Raw genomic sequence first — 21,957 nt, forward strand, 5'->3', positions numbered from 1 at the left:
AGGGTCAGGGACCCACTTGAGGAGGCAGTCTGTCGGTTCTCCAAGCTCAAACACCATGCTGGGAGAACCACTGCTCTCTTCAGGGCTGTCAGACTGGGTCTTTTAAGTCTGCAGAAGTTTCTGCTGCCTTTTATTCAGCTATGCCCTGCCCACAGAGGTGGAGACTACAGGGACAGCCAGCCTTGCTGAGCTGTGGTGGACTCCGCCCAGTTCGAGCTTCCCCAGCTGGTTTGTTTACCTACTCAAGCCTCAGCAGCGGTGCATGCCCCTCCTGCTGCCAGGCTATTGCCTCGCAGGTTGATATCAGACTGCTGCGCTAGCAGTGAGTAAGGCTCTGTGGGCGTGGGATCCGCCCAGTCAGGTGCGGGATATAATCTGGTGTGCTGTTTGCCAAGACCATTGGAAAAGTGCAGTATTTGGGGGAGAGTGTCCCATTTTTCTGGGTATCATCTGTCATGGCTTCCCTTGGCTAGGAAAGGAAAATCCCCCGACCCCTTGTGCTTCTCAGGTGAGGCGATGCCCTGCCCTGTTTCGGCTCATCCTTCGTGGACTGCACCCACTGTCAAACCAGTCCCAGTGAGATGAACCAGGTACCTTGGTTGGAAATGCAGAAATCACCCATCTTCTGTATTGATCACGCTGGGAGCTGCAGACCGGAGCTGTTCCTATTCTGCCATCTTTGGCTTTTTTTTTTTTTAAACTACTCTCCTGTGTACTTAATACATTTCTTTTCTATCAGTTTTGAAAATGTATCTTGTGGTATTTATTTGTTAATTTTCTCCTCTTATTTTCTCTTTTTCTTACTGGCAATTTTTTAAATAGATGTTTTATTATTTTCTGTCATTTATATTTTCTGTATTTTTTGTTTGGATTTCTAGGAGAATTCTCCAACTTTATCCTCCTATATTTAAAATTAATGTTCCTTAAAAATTTTTAACATATAACTTCTTTTCATTTCTAGGAGTTCTTTATTATTCTCTGCTTATTGTTATTTATTTATTTTTCTGTTGAGAGGTGGGTGCTAAAAAGCCCTTTGGAAGCTCTAAACTTGAGTTTGTTGACTAGAGGGCTTCTCTTTAGGCTAATTAGGTGAGGAGCTACACATTTTGGTGAAGGTCCCTCAAGCGTCAATAATTTTTTCTGTATTCTTGTGGGTGGCTTTTTCAGAGAAAACTCTTCCAATCTGCTGAAGTTCCTCCTTCTCTGACTCTACCATGCTTTGTTACCAAGCGGTTCTCAAACTTAGGCATGCATCAGAATCCCTGGAGAGCTGGGGACAACACAGCCTGCTGGGACCCTGCCCCTTCCGAGTTTCTGATTCTGTAGGTCTGGGATGGGCCTCTGAAAGTGCATCTCTAACAAGTTCCCGGATAATGATGATGCTGCTGGTTTGGGAGCTACATTTTTGAAAGCCACTACTCCAGAGAATAAGTTCGCCATCTCTTCCCAGGAGAGCAGTCTAGCTCTCAGGTTCCACAGATGAGTGACGGAATGTAACTCTTCCTCATAGAGACTTTCAACAGCTGTCTTCTTTTTTTGTGCCACCCCTCGCCATAGCCTCCATAAAAAAAAAATTCATGCCCATGTCTGGGGGTTTGCAGCCTGAATCAGCTTGCTTCTCCTCCCCAGGCATTTCAGTTTTTGCTTTCCCTGCTCTGCTGAATCAGTTACCATTCATTCATCTGCTTTCCATCCTATACAATTTTGCCAACGTGTTTGATCTGCTGATGTTTTCTTTCATTTTATTTGTCTATATAGATTGTTTAAATCGTTGTTTTAAAGGGGTATTGGGAGGAAGTAGAAGTTAATCCAGTTCTTCAGGCCACTGTAATTAGTCATGTCAGGAATTATTTTGATTGCAAGGCATTGTCTTTCTTTCCTATATTAAGCACAGCTCTTTTTGGTCATGCAGTTAGAATGAGCTGATGCGTCTCCAACCAAAGCCCAGAGACCATGAATGTGCCATTATCCTAATCATGCAAAGCACTCTCATTTCTATTCTTGCTGAGGGAGGAATGCTTGGAACTAAATTCCTAACTACAGAAAGAAGAAAAGGCAGTTTGAGAATTTCTTGACTGTTCGGAAATTTTTCTAGCACAACAAGCTGTTTATCCTTTACTCTGATTCTTATTGAATTAAGGAAGGAGAAAAGAAATCAATTCACTCTCCATATGCTGCACAGCAAAAACCACCACTCACAACACTATGGAATATGTAGGGAAGGGGAAAAAAAGATAAATCCATCAACTAACAAGATAAGTGCCTTGTTCCTCCATCTGTTACTGCTGTGTCCTTATCTAGGATTGGAGCATGGCAGCTCCGATATATCTCGTGTCAGGTATTATATTCCAAACCCATATGAATGAATTTTCATGCTAGTAACCATCCATGATCTAGCCCAGCCACAGCTAAATTTGTCCTAAGGCACCAACTGTCTTTTTGCATTTGGAAGTCCATTGAATTCACAGACGGGAATAGGGTTGTCTGCTGCTGCCAGAGGATGGCATCTCTCCGTAGCTTTTCCAGCATGGCTGTCGATGTTGTGCTAGAGCTGGTGCTGATGACTTACTTGATTCACTCCTGGGGAAGTGCTGATGCTCTTCCAGGAGATAGGGAAAACATTGGAGGCCTGAAGAAAATGTGTATAGAGGGCCCATAGGTGGGTACATCTACAATAGATTGAGTCATTATTTAGGTGATTGATTAAATGCACCCCTCCTCAGATCACAGGGGAAGAATTCAGAAGAGTGCTCAATTGGAATGACATCTCACGCTCTTCAGCAGCCCCAATTATGCGGTGATGATTTCCTCATTCACAAACAGAGTTTATTTTCAGGACTGAGCCTTAACTGAGCATCCAGGTGCAGAAGCGGAGATGATGACATGTGGCATGGGAACCCGTGATTGTGGCATTTCTGACAAGGGCTGAAAGTCACAGTAGACAGAGAAAACTTGCTTGCATCCGTGGTTGAGACTGAGACTCACATTTTATTATAGTGATTGTGTGATCTATCTATGTTAACATAACTGTCTTCATCATCATCCTCATCGATGACAGCAACGGCAGCAGCAGGAGTGGCACCACAACAGAGGGGCCATAACAGCTTTCAGTGCTTGGTCAAACTGTTTTTATTTTATTTTAGATTGGGGGTGTATCCATGCAGGTTTATGTCACGGGTATATTACATAATGACAGGGATTGGGCTTCTAGTGTACCCATCACCCAAATAGTGAACATCATACCCAATAGGTAAGTTTTCAACCCTCATCCCTTTCCCATCTTCCCCCCTTTTGGAATCCCAAGTCTCTATTAGTTCTGTCTTTATGTCCATGTGTACCGATTGCTTAGCTCCCACTTATAAGTGAGAACATGCAGCATTTGACTTTCTGTTTCTGAGTTATTTTACTTAGGATAATGGCCTCCAGGTCCATCCATGTCACTACAAAGGACATAATTTCATCCTCTTATGGCTTTATGGAATTCTGTTTTATACACACACACACACACACACACACACACACACCACATTTTCTTTATGCAATAAATCATTGGTGGACACTTAGGTTGATTCTATGCCTTTACTATTGTGAGTAGTGCTGTGATAAACGCACAAGTGCAGGTATCTTTTCTATATATAATGATTTCTTTTCCTTTGGTAGATGCCCAGTAGTGGGAATGCTGGATTGAATGGTAGTTCTATTTTTAGTTCTTTGAGACATCTCCATACTATTGTCCATAGAAGGTGATATTCTTACCTGTTTCTATCTCTGTCTTCAGAGCTTGAGGGCATCTAATACACAGTACGTGTGGTGAGCTGAACAGGGTAAGCTAGATTTGCTGCAGTGTTTCAAAGAGATACAATGAGTAACTCGACTTTATAAGTGGCAGAGCACTGGAAAGAAGGGAAATGGGTTGAAAATATTTAGTAACAAAATTCAACAATGAAGACTGGCCATATTGTAACAGAATAAAGAAGAGGGAAAGAAGTTTGTCTTTTCCATTTCAAGCTAGAATGCCTGGGTGTATGGTTGTATCATATTTGGAGAATAAGAGAAAAGTCGGTCATATTGCAGAAGAAAATGTTTCCTTGGAATATACTGAGATTGAGGTGCCTGTGAATCATCCAGAGAAGCCTGTCCTGCAAGTAGTGAGTACATGAGTCAAACTCAAGGGAGATGCCCAAGGCTGGAAGTATATGCATTGAGCCACCAGTGCACAGTTAGGGTGGTAGGTTGCCTCTAAGATATCCCCAGTGATCCCTATTGACTGGTCCCCATGCCCAGTGTTATTCCCTTCCCTAACTGTGGGCTGGACTTATTTATTCAAATTTAATGAGTAGACTACAGAAGCAGCTATGGGAACTCACTTCCAATGTTATGTTATAAAAGGAGAGTGACTTCCACCTTAAGACGTCTTTGTCTGTCCTTCTTGAATCACTTGCCTTGGTGAAAGCCAACTTCCATGGCATGAGGTGTCACTGTGCAGAGACCCACCCACCTGCCAAGGAACCAAGGCCTCTAAGAACCATCTGAATGAGCTTGGAGGAAGATACCTCCACGCCTACATTTGAGTCTTCAGATAAAACTATAGTTCCAAATGACATCTTTGCTGCAACCTCATAAGAGATCTTGGCCAGAGACACTCAGCTAAGCTTCCTTCTGCTTCCTGACCTACAGAATCGGTGAGATAGAAAATGTTTGTGTTATTAAATTGCAATTTTTAGGGTGAACCATTACAAAGCAATAGATAACTTATATAGTTAGTTAAAAGAATGAGAATAGTTGAGAGCTGAGCTCATTTTAAAAAAGATGGTAGAGAAAGGGAAGTCAAACCCTGATGCTCAACAGTGGCTAAAGGTTAGAACAACAACATCAAAAAAAACAAAAAACAAAACAAAAAAAACAATGGAGCCAATATGGGGGACAGAAAGAAGAAATGGAAGAAAAAATAAGAATGAAATGAGAAAAAGCAGGGGCAACTTGACATTATAAAAGTCCAAGGAGTGTGTCTTATGGAAAGAGAGAGAAAGGGACCAGATTGCTCATGTCAAATGCTGCAGATGGCTCGAGTAATACAAGGTTTGAAATGACCTACAAGTTTTGCAGTTGGAAGGTCTTGAGTGACCTGACTAAAAGCAGTTTCAATAGAATAGGGAGGATAGCAACCAGAGAGTTGGGACTTGAGAAATAGAAAGGGAAAGGGATCATGGACTATGTTTTGAGAAGAATGAATTGAGGAACGAAGGAGAAAGATTGGATGGCAAAGAAGGTCATGGCATAAATTGAGGGCTTTGCATGGAAGGTTCTTGAATGTGTTTATGACTATACTAGAGCCTTAAGGAGCGGAGTTGAGGTGGGGGTGTGGCACAGAACATTTAGGTTACGTTAAAGATAACCAACAGAAGAAAGCCGTGACGCAGAAAGAGTGGAGAAGCTGGGGTCAAAGATACAAGTGGAATCAGTTGATCTAATAGGGCTTTCTGTTGGCTATCACTGGAGAGAAGATGTAAGAGAAGGTTATATGTGGGTACAAATGTGTTTCCTGGAAGGATGATGAGAAATAGTGGGATTATACTAGACCTTGATTTTCTCATGAAATCAGGAAAGGGGTACATATCAAATCAGTGCTTCTCAAACTTTTCCATGAGTAAATATCTTAATGAGAGAGAAAAGTAAGTGCATATCCATAGCAACCTGAAGTCATAGTATAATACCAAGAAGTCAGCAGCAATATTGGAATTTCACATCAATTATTAATCTATCCTATTTGTATGATGATCCTTATTATAACCATGTTTTAATATAAAGCTTTTTGAATTAGTGATAATATTTAACTTTTCCCCCAAATGATTAGAGCACAGTGCATGCTTCTGAGAGCTGCATTGTATTTCTCCTATGGTGTGTGTATCTCCATACATTGCCCTATACCCCTAAGGTATGTATACAGCCATGCAGAGACCCAGCTTTACACTATTAGCACCCACTGACACATTTGCACATTCAGATTTGAGATTCATTTAGTTCTCATTGGTCACCTTAGGAAGCACAGTGCATCATCTGAATGCAGGAATGAGAAAAAGAAAATTCACTTTTAATTGAAGAGATGAGGTGAGAAAGCAGATAAGCAAAGATGGTAAGACCTGGGGATCATTGTCTAAACTGAGTAGACATGTTTGGCATACCAGAGGTAGGGCTGTGACCTTGTACGGTGTGATGGAGGAGCTAAACAACTTTGAGGTCGGAGATGGCCTGTGGTAATCAGTCCCAGAGTGTGGGAGCAGGAGAGAGACATGGAGGTGTTTAGAGGTGTAGTAGTGTAAGTGACCAGGACACGTGTGACTTGCTTGTTTTTCCAAATGATGAGTCTGGCAAGCATTCACAATTCCTACAAGATGAGATTTATCCAAATACCATCCAAACACCTTTGTTTTGGGGGTGCACTCTATAAATTATTATGAGCCCAATTATTTTTTTTCTTTGAGGTCAAGGGGTTAGCAACTCAGCAAAACCCACTGGTCAAATGCAGCCTGCCACTTATTAGTTTCTACTGGAATGTAACCGTGCTCATTAATTGACAAACTGTCTATGGCTGCTTCTTCCCTACAAGGATAGATCTGAGTAATTGTGACAAAGACTTGATGGCCTGCAAAGGCTAACATAGTTACTATCCGGCTATTTATAGAAATCAGTTGCCCACCACGTTCTAGTTTGACCTGTCTCAGCAACTAAAACTTCCAGATAACTTCTGCAGAGTTTTCAGATATCCAACTTAAAACATCACTTGTCTTTAGTCCAGCCCAATTCCCCAAGCCCATTGGAGGAAGGGCTACTTATACATCAGAGATTTCCCAGCCTTCGTCTGAGCCCCGCTTAAGTTTGGTATTGTGACCCTATGGAAATGTTCTGTGCTGAAATACAGTTTGCGTTCTGGACAACTGTTCCTATTCCCGTCCCTAGGAGAGAACTTCCCAGGCCCGGCTCCGTCTCAGGGTGGTTTCCCAAATTCACCAGCTTGCAGATAGAAACCGCCTGTGCATTGTCTCCATTCACCCTTCCCGGCTGTTCTTCCAAATTTCCCTTTTCTTTCCTTTTAGAATTTCCAAACGAGCACACTCAGAGTTTTAGACAAACTGTTCTTTCTCTCTTCCGTGATGCTCAGTAGAGAAGATAAACAGTACTAGTTAGAACATTAAAAAAAATCCATAAATTCTTCATATAAAAGGGTTTACTCCATCCATCCCACCTAGGCGTGCATTTGCCTCCTCTGCCTCATGTTTGAAATCCAGAGCCTCCTGCAGTCAATTGAAGCAAGAGTTCATGGCCTCACCCACAGCACTTGGATCTCATGTAGAAGTCATAAGTGCTTCTCTGACTCAAGATTTGGGATCAAGCCAACTCTAAGTACACGTATGTATGGCCATTGCTGACTACATGTGATTCACGAGGGTTAATGCAGTTTGTAAGACCCAGATGACTTACAATGCTCAGCATACTTGGAGGCCTCCATCCTTACTGTTATCTAGAGTATTTCTAGGACACGTGTCCACAGGTCATCATTTGAATAGGGCCCAGGTAAATGTTGGCTGTGGTCCTTCACAGCGACCAGCGGAGAGGCTGATGGAAAGCAAATGCTTTTAACTGTTAGCCTGACTGAAAAGAATGTCAGAAAGGAAAGATAGAAATGGAATATGCATATGACTGTATAAGACACACCAAAGCTGGAAATAATTATTTTTGCTGTGATAGTCTCCTAATTTATATGACCCAGGCTAAGGCTGCTGCTTATTAGCTTGGGTCATTGAGCTGTCTGTATTTGCAGGGAGATGAATATTCCCGGTTAGAGCGACTTCCAGGCTTTCAGGAATTGCACATGGGGATAGTGCCGCATGGTTTTGCGATGGCCAAGAGGGCTGGTTGGAGTGCCCCGGATGTGGTTTTTGGACCCCCAAGGTTAGGGGAGTTACCTCCTCTGTGACTTTTTCCTAGGCTGCTACTCCTGTTTATCATTTTATCTTTTCAGAGTTCACGTGCTAACCATGAAATAAAGAGACGCCCCTTCCCTTTGCTTCCCACTTGGGCCCTGATGAATTTTGGTTGCCTCTTCAGAGGCTCCGAAATCCCTGCTCTAATTTCAATTAGAGCGCTCTCTGTGGCGGTGCAGGCTGGGGCTGCAGAATCAGTTCCTAATCCCCACGTTAGCGCTGATTCATCTCTTTCCCGAGCTCTAGCACCGGCAGGTCTTGGGAGAGGGAGGGAGTGAGAATTGAGCAATCTTTCAGAAGAATAAATATGGTTTGTTTGTATTTGTATTTGTTTCCACGCTGCATTCTGATTGCATCCTGTGCCTTGACACCACAATTATTATTAATTTCCCCCGTCTGCTCTTCGATTCTTGCTGCCACAAAGACGAGATGATGGATAATGTTAGATGTGGTAATTGGATGAGTTGGGGGAAGGGAGAGGAGAGGGAAGACAGATGTTTCATTATGAGATTTTGCATCTCCATTTGGGCCTCCAGCGCAGAGGTCTGAACCGCAGCCGCCGCCATGCACTGTGGATGAAGGCTCCCGTTTGGGGCAGGTCTGGCCTAGTTCTGCATCTCTGCTCCACTTCCTCGCCTTGTACTTCTGCGTCTTGGGCAGTCGGGTTTCACACCCATTTCTGGGGAATGCTAGAAAGCCAGTAGGATGGAACCTAGAAAGCTGGACCTGGTGGCTTGGAGGGTTGCATCCCCACCCTGCCCCGCTGCCAGACCACGTCTGTCCTGTGCCACCTCTCAGCGCCTGTGCCTCCACATGCGGGCGTGGTAGCCCCAGCTGAGTGCCCACTCTCAGAGATGAGGAGCCTGGGCTATAAGAGGAAGGAGCTCATCCTGGGCCGAAGTCCCACCCTGGCTGAGACTGCCTTTGTCCCCACCTTGCCCTGAGTGAGGGGTTGGAGCAGCCACCACAGCTGCACCATCTTCTTCTCTGCATGGCATCCAGCCTCTCCGTTCAATAATCTGTCGTCCTCACAAATAATTTTTCTGCCCCCATGGACTCATCCCCAGGGGGTTCACTGTCCCTGCCCCACACATGCCAGCCTCCTGTCCAACATGATGCAGGCTGGCAGAGCAGCCCTGGCTCTTGAATACACACCTGAGTGTGCAGCCTGGCCCTCCCAGGGAGGCCAGGTGGAGCATTTCCTAGGCTGAGCTGGTGGACCTGCGGACCGGGAAGACCTAGGAGTGCTCATGGAACCCTCATTCATGAGAAAACCAGCAGAGGCTGCTGCACTTCCAGTTTCTTCTTCCCTGAACAGTTCTCAGTCTGTCAGTGCAGAGCACATGGAAAGAGGCTACCTCAGGCCAGAGACACTGACCCTGTCCTTGAGGCACTCCTCCAGGTTGCAGGAGAGAAGGCTGCAGGCTGGAGAAGGCCTCGAAGTTCAGCCTTTCTGTCCAGGGCTGACGCTCCCTCTGGCGGCCCCAACCAACAGGCCAGTGATGTTGGTGACCTGGAAGTCACAACAAGCCTGCTGCATTCCAGTGGCCTTCAACTTCAGCTGGACTGTAATAGAGTGGCAGGGATGGTGGCCTCAGTCTTTCTGGGGAGTCTTGCACGGGGCATCTCTAAAGCCCCTGCTTCTGCTTAGGAGGAAGCTTTTGTCCATCCACTGAGAACCCTCTAGGAGACAGCAGCAATGGCCTACAATAGGCACATTCAAACAGCAGAGGCGGCCGGGCGCGGTGGCTCAAGCCTGTAATCCCAGCACTTTGGGAGGCCGAGACGGGTGGATCACGAGGTCAGGAGATCGAGACCATCCTGGCGAACACGGTGAAACCCCGTCTCTACTAAAAAATACAAAAAAAAAAAAAAAACTAGCCGGGCGAGATGGCGGGCGCCTGTAGTCCCAGCTACTGGGGAGGCTGAGGCAGGAGAATGGCGGGAACCCCGGAGGCGGAGCTTGCAGTGAGCCGAGATCCGGCCACTGCACTCCAGCCCGGGCGACAGAGCGAGACTCCGTCTCAAAAAAAAAAAAAAAAACAGCAGAGGCAAAATGTTGTGGTGAAGAAGAAGAATTTGGAAAACAAAGGCCTGTGTGCTCCCAGGGAAGGGGAAGAAGGGAAGGTCTCTGGTGCTTCTGAGCTATAAATCGGCGCAGTCAGATTAGGTGCTTACATTTACCTTTTTTCTCATCAGCACGGACACCGTGGCTGGTAATGGAGCTGCCGTGCAGTAACTCATGCATGAGATTAGCAGCACAGAAGAACAGCCGGGGACTGCTGGTTGTAGGCGGGCACGGGTGGGAGGAACTGGAGGGTGACCAGGTGTGGCTGCTCACTCAGGTGGACTCCCACAGGGGCATGGAGGTGGGGGTTTACATTCCAAATTTCTGGACAATGAGGAAGCTGGACTATAATGATCTCCAGCTTCCTCGTTGTGCAGATAAGGAGCAGAGGTCCAGTTTGAGGAAGGGATTTGCCCCGGGGTGCACAGCAGGCTGGTGGCAGAGTGTGGGACAGGCCTGAGTCCTGCTGTCTTGCCTGCAGAGGGATTACGGTGTAGGGAAGAGAGCGCCTGCGATGGCTGCACAGCCAGATGGTGATTCCAGCACTGGCCCGATCCGTGCCTCCTTCATCTCTCTCATCAAACCCTCTCTTCTAATTCCTCCGTGCTCTCTCTGTTCTTGTGGTAATTTCGACCAGCTGGCCCTTCAGAGAAGCGTGCGTGTGTCCAGAAGCATGGAGGCCACAGGTGTACTAGCTGATCCTGTCCTCCCCATGCAGGACTGGAGAGGAAGCCCAGGTCGTGTCCCACCTGTGCACTGCCTGTGCAGAAGCCTGTCCCTACAAACAGGCTCCACTGTCAACCCACTCTGCTTGCCAGATGAGAACTGGGTGAGTCAAGAAAAGGCAACTTCTACCTACTCACTCCATTTGTTCGTTCCAGGCAACATCCCCATGTTTACTCACCTACACATTGGATTAGGAGACCTGGCATGTGAGATGTCCCAGCAGGCTTTAGCTAAGGCCATGGTTGCTTCCATGAAACTGCTGCTGTAAGGGCCACAGCTGGAATTATAATTTCTCTCCTTTCCTGCAGGTCCCTGCAGGTAAGCTGCTTTCTTTTGTCTCTTAAGTCACCGCCAATTACTTTGTCCTGCAAAATAACTTCCCAAAGACTACATTCCCATGCGGGCCAGTCTTCCCAGGTCCTACCTTCCCCGCTGCCTCCTTGTCTTTGCTAACTCCTCTCTTGGTCCTCGGCTTCATTGCTATTCATGCAGTAGATGAGGAAGAAAGAAAATGTTTATGCATGGGGCGAGGAAGTGCGGAGTCATAACCCGAAGTGGCTCACAGCTTCCACCCACCATCTGTTGACCAGAGCCCAGTCAAAGAAGAGCTGCCATTACCATTGACAGTCCCTTGCTGCTGTCACCTCTCTCTGGGCCCATTCTGCCTGGGGCCCTCCTCCCTTTTTTATCTTATGAATCCCTACTCTGATGGCTTCCAAGTCAGGTCTTGATTTGATACCAGAGAAGCCTGCCCGGAGTCCTTGTCCCGGGCTGGTTGGCCAACCACGTGCACGTAAACCCTGGACTGCCCTTGGCGCCTTCACACTCTTGTGCACTCGCCTCATCCATTTTTCTGATTAGACCACCAGCTTCTCAAGGTCAAGGTCTCAGTTACATCTTTTATTTTTTTTAATTTTAGTTTTTAACACAGCACTTCATATAATAGATCAGTGGTTCTTAATAGAGATTATAACTTAGAATCACTAGCAGACCTTATAAAATATCTATGCTGGGCTCTACCTCCAAATAATTAAATTGAAATCTGTGAATATAGGGTCTAGATTTTTTATAACTCAAATATTCATTCAGGGTTTTGAACCATTGTGGTAGATGCCTCAGAAATGTTTGTTGAATAAATAAACCTTTTTTTCTCCAGAATTTAGGAGTGCAAAGGAGACAGAGCAGGGCAATGGGACTCTTGCTAGGGTCCTCAGACTCCCTTGGACGAGTTGTGCCCATTTCACATGGTCTATAGACATAAAAATTGATATTAGTCACTTAAAAGAATCTCTCAAATTTGTTCTGGGTACTTTAAATTGAACAGAACAAAATGTCCTTCTTCTAATTTCAGAATTAGAAAAAAAAAGTATACATGCCAAGAAAGAAAAACAACTAACAAATAGTTTATTATAAGCACTTATGGACCGTCAACCCTATGCCTATATCCAAGTGGGACTGTGAGCAACATATGATGTATAAAGGCTTAGATTTTCAAGTTTAGCTGGGAAACCAAGCATATGCACAAGAGAGAAATGTATAGATGAATATTTTCTCTGGATGTCTTAAAGATACATTACTTAGTACAGATAATTAGAAAAGAAGACAGCATACCATCAGGTGCTAATTATGCAGTGCAGAAAATAATGCAAAAGGAGTGAGAGGAGGGAGAAATCCCACTGGGCTGATGTCTTAGAGAAGGCTTTTGCGGAAGAGCGAGACTGTGGGCACAGCTGGAAGGGGGTCCCATGCAGGAACTGCTGTGGGCAGAGGGAACCTTCCCAGGCCAGAGGACTCTCATGTGCAGACTCAGAAACGGGCATGGTCATTTGTACATTTTGTAAGAGATGGGTATGGCTGGAACAGAAGGTGTTTCGAGGAAGGAACATGAAGTCCTGGTGTTTGTGGATGATAGATCAAATGACAGGGAGGCTCTGGCAGCAGAGGTGAGATCCTCACTGGCGCCTTGAGAACTAGTGCTGGTGTGCGATCTGGGCACCCTGGGGTCCCCCAGGGCTTGGAGAGCTGACTCTGACAAGGCCATGCGTGAAAGAGAGATGTGAGAAGGAGCACACACAGCGGCCTGCAAGGGGACCGTTTGGGCTACCAGGGCATGAAGACATCAGGCTCTGGCCCATGATGGCAGTGGAGGGAGGGGCATGAGGCTGTGAGAGCCTGGCCACCTCCAGTAGAACAGCCAGCAAAGCCTGAGACAAGCTCCCCCTCTCCAATGACCCTGGCTCCTCTGGGCTTCCGCCCCTTCCCTGCACCCTGAGCATCCTCTCCTCACCTGGTCAGAGGCAATTGGGGCCCCGGATTTGCACCTGGGGCAGAGCTTCCTTGAGAAGAAGAGAGGGAGGGATTGATGCCATTTTATCACCATCAAGGCCTTCTGAATGTGTGGAGTTTTCTGAGTTTAATGGGCTGAGAAATGGAAAGGCATTCGTTGGCAGTGGTTGGACTCCCAACCTGCTGTGCTGCCGTGCGCCCTGTGGCCTCCCCGCTGCAGGCCCCACTCTCTCTCCGAGCTTTGCTGTGGCACAGACACACTCTTTGCTCACCCACAGTCCGTTGGTGGTCTCAGGCGGGGAGTCCGCCTTTGAAGGCGTCCTCCTTTTAAAGTTTGGGAAAAGATATTTCCCGTTTCCTGAGCTCAGCACCTCCACAGAGGAACACACTTCTTTCTAGTGTGTTCTGAATTAAAACAGGCCAGGAGGAAGCCTTCTGAACCAACTGACATGTGTGTGCTTGTTTGTAGGAAGAAGTTAACGATAACTTTTTCCATTTTGTGAAGCTATGTGATGATATGGGAAAACGTCCTCTGCATGACAGGTGCTTCATATGGAGAGCCACTATTGACATAGACGTATATTTTAGTCCCTAGGAAGACAATGAGGCTGAAGAGCTTCTTGGCTTTCCCAAGACCCCACAACTAGTTATGGTTCTTGGTATGAACCCAGCTTCTCTGAGATTCCTGAGAACTCCCGCACCCTTCTCCTGCAGCACAGACAATACTTAGAAACAGGCCAGACGGAGCCTGGTACTGCCTTTGGTGGGATTTTATCACGCAGATGACTGAGGCTGCTACTCTATTTAATACACGTTCAGCAGGTGTGCAGGGCTGGGGGAAAGGGAATCAACGTCTTCATGGCTTGGCAACCCTTTGGGATGTGGAATTGTCAAGGTCCTGGATGACAAAAGCATGCAAGACTCTGGTTTCTTTTTCTCGGGGACCAATTCTCCCAAAACCGTATTTCCAATGGCTCCAGCTCAGCAGAGTTGTCTGTCCAAAAAGCAGAAACATTTCAGGGCCATCGATGCTTCCTGAATCTCTGAGTCCTCCCTTCTTGCCCACAATATCATCTCAGGACCAACGGTTGAGGACAGGGATCCAGATCATCAGCCCTCGACTATCATAGGCAGAGGAGGATCCCCCCAATTTGTGACAGCAGGAGCTCCTCTCAGAGATGGGAGGTTGGGACATAGGAGAGGAAGAAAGAAATATCTTCTGTAGAAAACTCAACCTCCGCAACTTCCCAATATGTGCCTTCAAAGAGAGGAGAACTCTTGTGATGATAATGAGTAACAGTGAGTGGCCTGAATTTTTTCATTTTTAGGAGGCTTGGGGAACAGTAACTGCTCAATACCAACCACTCTACTATGAATTAGGCCACAAATATTATTTCCTACATGAAGAATAGAGACTACTTTTCTCTAGAGGTGGGAAAAGAAAGAGTTTTATTAAAACAAACAAACAAACAAAAAACAAGCAAACAAAAGGGGAAGAGTTTATCTAGGAATTAGCAAGCCCACAAGGAGCCTTCTGGAATACCCACCTTCCTGGTGTATTGGTATATTGTATGTTGGTATAAAATATGCACTCTAAATGAAAGGGAAGTGTCTAAAGTCCCCAGACCTCAGCTTCCATGTCCATATGGAAAGCAGAAGCCATTTGCCATCTCTAATGTTTGCTCAGCATTGGCTGCAAGTATCTGCCTGGGGAGGACAGTGTGATAACTCCAACGTCCACATGTCCCTCCCACACCGGCAGGCTCGGGGAAGGAGGGCTGAAGAGCCTTTAGGTGTGGGGTTCCCACAGGGATGAGCCTGCAGTAGTGGGCTGGGAAGTGCAAGCTGGACTGAACCTGTCTCTTGTGCAACCTTCCAGCATCTCTCATCCTTTCCACCTGGGACCTTCTCATCAAACATCGCTCCCAGTCTCTAAGCACGTTTATTTCCTCAATGTTTTATAACCAGATAGAGCTCAGCTCACCTGTAAAAGGATTACAGTATCTCCCCTTATCTGCAGTTTTATTTTCCATAGTTTCGGTGACCTGCAGTACAATATAATAAGATGTTTTGAAAGGGAGATCAAATTCACCTTTATTACAGAATAGTGTTATAATCATTCTATTTTAATATGAGTTATTGTTAATCTCTTACTATGCCTAATTTATAAATTAAGCTTTATCATAGTTATGTATGCATAGGAAAAAACATATGAACATATATGGGGTTCTGTACTATCCACTATTTCAGGCACCCAGTGGGAGTCGTGGAACACATCCCCCTTTAATAAGGGGGGACTACTGTATTTCCTTTCCTCTCTATCCGTCTCCAAAAGGCCACGTGTGGCAATGGCAGGCGTTCCCTAACATACCTTTACCCACTTTGAGTGGAGAGCAGAGTCCCTGCACACTGCTGCTTCCTGTGCTTTTCAGAGCTAGGGCCATAGCTAGGGATTCTGTCAGTCAAGGTGAGGGAGGCAGAGAGGCAGAGAGCTTATTTCCATCCCACGAAGCGCACGGTTTGCAGGTGCTGTAAATTTAAGGAAGTTGTCTTCACAGGCGGTGTGTTTGCATGGAGTGGTGGGGAGAGGGGCAGGGAGCAGCGGAGAAAGGGCTCGACTTAGAAATTAATGACAGCTGCATTACATCCTGATTTGTCGGCATCCTCCACACCCTGATTTGCTATTACGCTGGGGCCACAGAGAGAAGAAAAATCATCTGAATATATAGATCCCGTATTCGGCATAGTTTAAATAATTTTAAATGACACTGTCAGCCTTAAGCCCTGAAATGTGCCTCAAGCAAAAGACAAACACAGGGAGGAGAAGGGGGTACTATAGGGAGGGGGGAAGACATCACAATCTTCAATATTTTTAATCAGTCTGTTGTCTCCAAACAGGACACATTGTTGCAGACACCCTTGTAGACTATACCTTTTCTGATTTTGTGTGCATGCTGTTCAATGCAAGCATGATAGTTCCATTTCAGAGGCTCAGCAAGACTTAAAATCTGCTTGGCAGCTACTGGGCCAATAAAAGCATCAGGTGCTGTCAATGGGTGATTCAGTAATCAACCTGAAATCTGCAACTGTAATGCAACAGCTGCAGCCAGTTACTTGGGTGCATCAGGCGTGGCCACAGGTTTAGACTTTAGACGTGGGAGGTGCTGCGAATACACAGCCCAAGTGGAGGCTCACCCGACAGGCTGTGCAGCTCTCCGAAGGCTGCAGCCTCACCTCCACATGATCCGGCTGCTACTGGCATTCCCACTGTCAGACCATTGAGCTAAAGTTCTGCCTTCAACTGGTGAAACCTTCCTGAGGGCCTGACGACAAAGGAATAGAACCACCAATCGGTAAGGCCTATCATTTTCTCAAAGGAACTGTTTCACAGAAAAAAGTGGGTCCCCTGAGGTAGGGGGAGAGGCTGAGAAGAATGGAAGGAGGGTCTCAAAAAGCTTAGGGAGAAAGGTTTAGCAATGGTGTTCAAAGTCAAATAGGGGCTTGCTACAGTCCAAGCTCAAATAGAGGCCTGAGCCCAGGGCTCAACAGAGGAACTGTATTATATAAGGGGTCTGGACGTGACCCAACAGGACTAAGTTCTGAAGCAAAGCAGCGCAAGGCTGGTGGATGTGCTGGGAGTGGTGGAGGCCTTGACAAGGAGGACTGTCAGCAAGGCAGCGGGCACGCCTCAACTTGACACATCACCTCTGTTGAAAACATTTTATCTGGGAAGCAAGAATTGCATTTTAAGGCCGACACGTAGTCTGGATGGTCTTTGGTATGTCTGAGGAACAAAGAGAAAGTTGGAGGTTTCATTAAAAGGAGAGCTTTTATTCATTGTTCTCAAAGAAAGTTCATTGGCACTAGTAAAGTCTTAGCCCATTTGTGCTCAGGTTGCAAATGTTGTGTGTCTGTGTGAAAAATAAGACCTTGGCGACGACCTTGAGCAGTAGGATATAAATGACGACTACAAGCTTAGCGTTCCAATAGTGGAACACTAGGCACAAGTTGGTTAAGGAACTGGCATGCTCTGACTGGTGAGTGACGATGGTGGGTAAAACTGGTCGTAGAGTTCGTTTCAGTAGCAGCAGTTTGTTTCAGTTGCTATTAAATAAAACTAGTTTTCTAATACACCAGGCAGTTCCAGAAGCCAGGCTAGCAGGGAATTGTATTCTTGAAGCAATGTTATGTGTCCTGAGTGCTTTTTTCTTGGGCCTCTTGACTCTGTTTTGGTTGAGTATGACAGGAATGACCCAATTTGTATAATCAACATTCACACCTTCTCTGCTTCAGGAACTGAGCTAGTACTGCCCTTCCTCCTTGGTTCTCATCAAGCCTGTTAAAGCCGAGTGTCCCAGCATGGCTCCCAAAACAGGCCCAGAAAGCCAGTGTGGCTCTTCGCCTCAGGGAGGGGTGCTGCAGGGTAGACAGCTTGAAAAGTTGGGGGCTCAGCTCTAAGGGAAATGGGACTGAGAAGGGAAAGGGGAGCCCCAAAGGAAACCTTGATATCATGAATAATGTTAACTTGGAGCCAAAGAACCTCCTTGCTGATAGAGAAAATCCTGTCTACTCATAAGGGCTTGCACATGCCCACATTTTGAGTTGGGGCTAGAGTTGGTGCCACTAGCATGTTCCTTTGAGATTTACAATTCTATGTTTTCTCTTTTATGGGCGGATCTCTGCTTCAGTTAAATTGGATTATTTGCTGCACCTAGGCTTCCTGTGCTTTCCCATCTCTGTGATTTTCATGCTCTTCTGACTCTTGAAATGTCTCCTTAGTTCATGCAACACCGTGTGTCAGATCCTATGCTGGATGACGGAGGTCCAGCATCATATAAGATGCTTCAGTGGTGCTCAAGGGGGTGCAATTATTTATTTCAAGGAAATGGACTTGTAACATTTTATAAATTAATAATTCAGTGAGTATCTATGGAGCATCCTTTCTGTGCCAGGAGCTGTACTTGGTGCTAGGGATATGGTGGTGAACGATGAGAGAGTTGCTCTCCTCCAGGATCCAAGTGACAACAGAAGGCAAAACAAACTAGCAAACATGTAACGTGAAGAAAAACAAAGAAGACTAAGTCCGAGAGAGTGTGTCCTCTATCTTTAGATAGGGTGGATGGGAGGAGCTTCTCAGATGCAGTGCCATTTAAGCAGAGACATGAAGTGAGAGCACACAGATGGCCAGAAAGGAGACCAACTGTGTGCAGTAGAGAGGTGAGCACAAGCTGAGCGGCCACAGGAACCCAAAAGAGGGGTGGGGGAAGGGAGGAGAGCAGCAGGTCAGAGAGACACTGGGCCAGACCAAGCAGAGAGAGACTTAGGTCAGCCACAAAGAAGCATTTGCATCTTCCTCTGAGGGAGATGGGAAGCCCCTGGGGGTTATTCTGCTTGCTGAAAGGAAGATGATGAAGGGAAGAGGAGGTGTGCCCGAAACCATGTCGGGGCATGGAAGTTTACATTGCCTGTGAGGTAGCAAAATGGATAAGTTAAGTATGTGTTTGTGTGTGAATCTGGAGTTCAGGAAGAGATTAGGACCAAACATTTTGGAATCATATGTGCAATGCACTAAATGTTTTCGTCCTCCCCCTCAAATTTATGTGTTAAAATTTTAACTCATAATTTGATGGTATTAGGAGGTAGTGCATTTGAGTGGTGATTAGGTTATGAAGATGGAGGCCCCATGGATGGGACCACTGTCCTTATAAAGGTGGCCCCAGCGAGCTCTCTTTTCATGCCAACGAGAAGGCAGTGGTCTGCAACCCAGAAGAGAGCCCACACAGAACCCAGGCGTGCTGACACCATCAGCTCTGACTTCCAGCCTCCAGAACTGTGAGAAATGCATTTCTGTTGTTCATAAGCCATTCAGTCCACAGTATTCTGTTATAGAAGCCCAAATGGACTGAGGGTATGCAATGCATGCATTTGAGACTGGATCACTAGGGGATGAGTGTGAGTAGAGAGGGAAGAAGTTTGATTACTGAGCCTGGAGTTACTCCAATACTCAGCAGAGAAAGAAGAGCCTGGAGGCAGGAGGATGAAAAGGAGAGAGTGGGTTCTTGGTTTACAGGTGCCGTATGCAGGAGAGCAATCAACAGCACAAGTGCCGCTGGCAGGTGGAGTGAGCTGAGAGCTAGGAAGAGACTGCTGGGTTTGGCTGTGCTGAGATCACCTGTGACCTGACAAAAGCCTTCCTGATGCAGTGATGGAGACACACAGATGTGCACATTTAGAGGGGAAACCCCGTGGTAGAAGCATTGATAGGGCACAGAGGAGAGTGGTCAACAACACCTGTGGAGCTCCTTCCCCAGCCTCTGCCTACCAAAATCCCACTATCACAAAATTTGTTCTCATCTGCCTTCCCTCAGGCTCTCTCCCTACCCAAATGGACTGATTTTCTTTCTCCTAACATCCAGCAGGATTTTGGGGACATGTGTTACTGTCTGTCACTTAGGATAGGGACTCTGGGTGATGCGTTACTCACATTTGTATCTTATCTCTAGCACCTAGCACAAGGCCTTCAGCAGAATAAACACTACAGAAAACATTTGCTGAATTAAATTTTGAGAGTAGTTACCAATCTCAGGCCACCCATTCCCAGGGCTGTCTAAACTGGGTTGTCCAATGCTGGAGCAATGATTTGCAAACTTCGCATCAAGTCACCTGGAGGGCGTATTCAAACACAGTTTTCTGGGTTCCACCAAGAGCTGCTGTTTCCGTAGGTTTGGAGTAGTCCAAGCATTTGCATTTCTAACAAGATCCCAACTGATACTGAGACTTCTAGTTCTGGAGTCGCACTTGGATTCCCACTGCCCTAGGGCAAAAACATTTCATTCAAGCATGTCCATTACTTGGCTTCCTGGAGAAGCTGGCTCTTGATTCTTTGTGCATAAAGGCATCTGGCCAGATTGCACAGGAGAATGTGAATACCACCTCCCCATGCAGTTAAAATACCTTCCTGGATCTGTGCATGAGCCTCCCACGTGGGGCTGCAAACATCTACACCACTCTCAGAAAGTAGATGAGACAGCTGCCGTTCAGGACCTACTGAGGTCCAGGGGCTGCAGGCCTCTTGCTCTCACCAGCAAGGTGCTGAATAAACAGGTGCAGATTGTCCTCACATGCTTCTCTACAGTTTTATCACCCAGGTTCAGAAAGGGCTTGGTGGCTTCCAAAAATATTTTTAAACTGTCTTTTAGATGTGTTCATTGCACAGCACTGAAAGTCTAAATTCTATGTTCATCTACAGGATTGATGAGAATAAGAAGTAAGTACTATAATAATATAGTATTATCAGTATTTATTATGAATGTTCAGAATTTCAACTGTTACACATTGCCAGCTTTTAGAAAGAAAGACTATAGAAAAAAAGAATTAATAGGATGATTATGAGCACTTAGAAAGGAAAACCGCACTCACTGGAAACAAGCATTGATTCACTATGAGTAAGTCCTATTAATCCAACTCAGTTCCTTTTTCTACCTAGTTACCTGTGAAGAAATTTAGTAAATTTCATGTTTTAAATCTAAGCATAGTCCTGGGTGGTGGGTGAATTTGTACCTAGTTGAATGACAGTCCTGATGGTGTTGAGCAGTGGGTCTGTGTCAACCTGGAGGAAGGCCTTAGTCTTCAATTCTGTCCTGTTTAACCTTTTTATCAGCATAAGATGGAGCTACTGAAGACATGCAGATCACACTTTCATCTGATTCAAGGCTGGGATGGATTAGTTATTAGCATGACAGAATTGGATTTCAAAGGATCTTGACAAGCTTAGGAAGTGGGCCAGGTTTTGTACTTTTTTAAAAAATAGAACAGTTGTCTCAAAGCAGTAAAAGAAAACAAGACTCAGTGGCAGAACTTAAAAAAAAATGCTTAGGAATTTTCATCGTCAGAAAGTATGATGTGTCGTTAGTGTGTGTAATTTCCCCAAAAGTTGAGATATGGGACTGTATTGACAGACCAACAGTATCCAGAACAAACTTTATTTCCAGCATTATAAGCAGTCAGGGACGGAGTAATGCCCAGCATGGCCCGGATGATGAACAGACTGGGTAACATCTTCCAGTGAAAAATAGAAGGGACAGAGGGAGCCTAGCCTTCAGTGTGGAGAGAAGAATGAAGATTTCAAATATCTTGAAATCTCTCACATGGTTCTCACTTATTTTGAATGGCCCCAAAGGCCAAAAGTAAGATCAATAATTGAAGTAATAGGATTACAGATTTTGGCTTAGTATACAGGTAAAATTTTTAGTGTTCAGAATCATCTATAGATGACATAATGACAACAATAATGATGATGACGAAGCTAGCAAAACCTGTAGCAACTCATGCAGTTTCATAAAGCACTTCTTACTCCAAATTCTATGCTCGATTCATCACACCATCACACCAGGAGACTGCTTTCTTTCTGTTTTATTTCCTTCTGAGATGGAGTCTCGCTGTGTCACCCAGACTGGAGTGCAGTGGTGTGATCTCAGCTCACTGCAACCTCTGCCTCCTGGGTTCAAGTGATTCTCCTGCCTCAGCCTCCCGAGTAGTTGGAATTACAGGCACCCACCACCATGCCCGGCTAACTTTTTGTATTTTTAATAGTTACGGGGTTTCACCATGTTGGCCAGGCTGGCCTCAAACTCCTGACCTCAAATGATCCACCTGCTTGGGCCTCCCAGAGTGCTGGAACTACAGGCGTGAGCCACCATGCCCTGCCAAAAGAGTCCTTTAGATGTCACTGGGGAAATTCAGCCCTTGGCTGAGCAACAATGTTGCAGAGGAGATTCAAGTATTGATAGAAGGTTGAACAAGATGACCTTATGTTATGAAAATACGGTGATTCTGAGCTTTCTTAAGTTTGTGCACAGTGAGAACTCTCAGTACAAAATATTTTTATTCTTCAAA

At 45.6% G+C, this 21,957-nt stretch overlaps 1 protein-coding gene across 27 annotated transcripts in view; it reads left to right on the forward strand.

Moving 5' to 3' along the window:
• Positions 1-21,957, forward strand: part of NTM (neurotrimin) — a 1,404,754-nt gene that overhangs the window by 507,904 nt on the left and 874,893 nt on the right. For 2 of the 27 annotated variants that reach the window (XR_012423935.1, XM_065529242.2), the window contains one exon: positions 10,932-11,094. The exons of the other annotated variants lie outside the window; for them this stretch is intronic. The gene's annotated coding sequence lies outside the window, so the exon portion shown is untranslated. The remainder of the gene's footprint in view (positions 1-10,931; positions 11,095-21,957) is intronic. 27 annotated transcript variants of the gene reach the window in all.

This window comes from Macaca fascicularis, chromosome 14, assembly GCF_037993035.2.
Source record: "Macaca fascicularis isolate 582-1 chromosome 14, T2T-MFA8v1.1".
Taxonomy (NCBI): domain Eukaryota; kingdom Metazoa; phylum Chordata; class Mammalia; order Primates; family Cercopithecidae; genus Macaca; species Macaca fascicularis.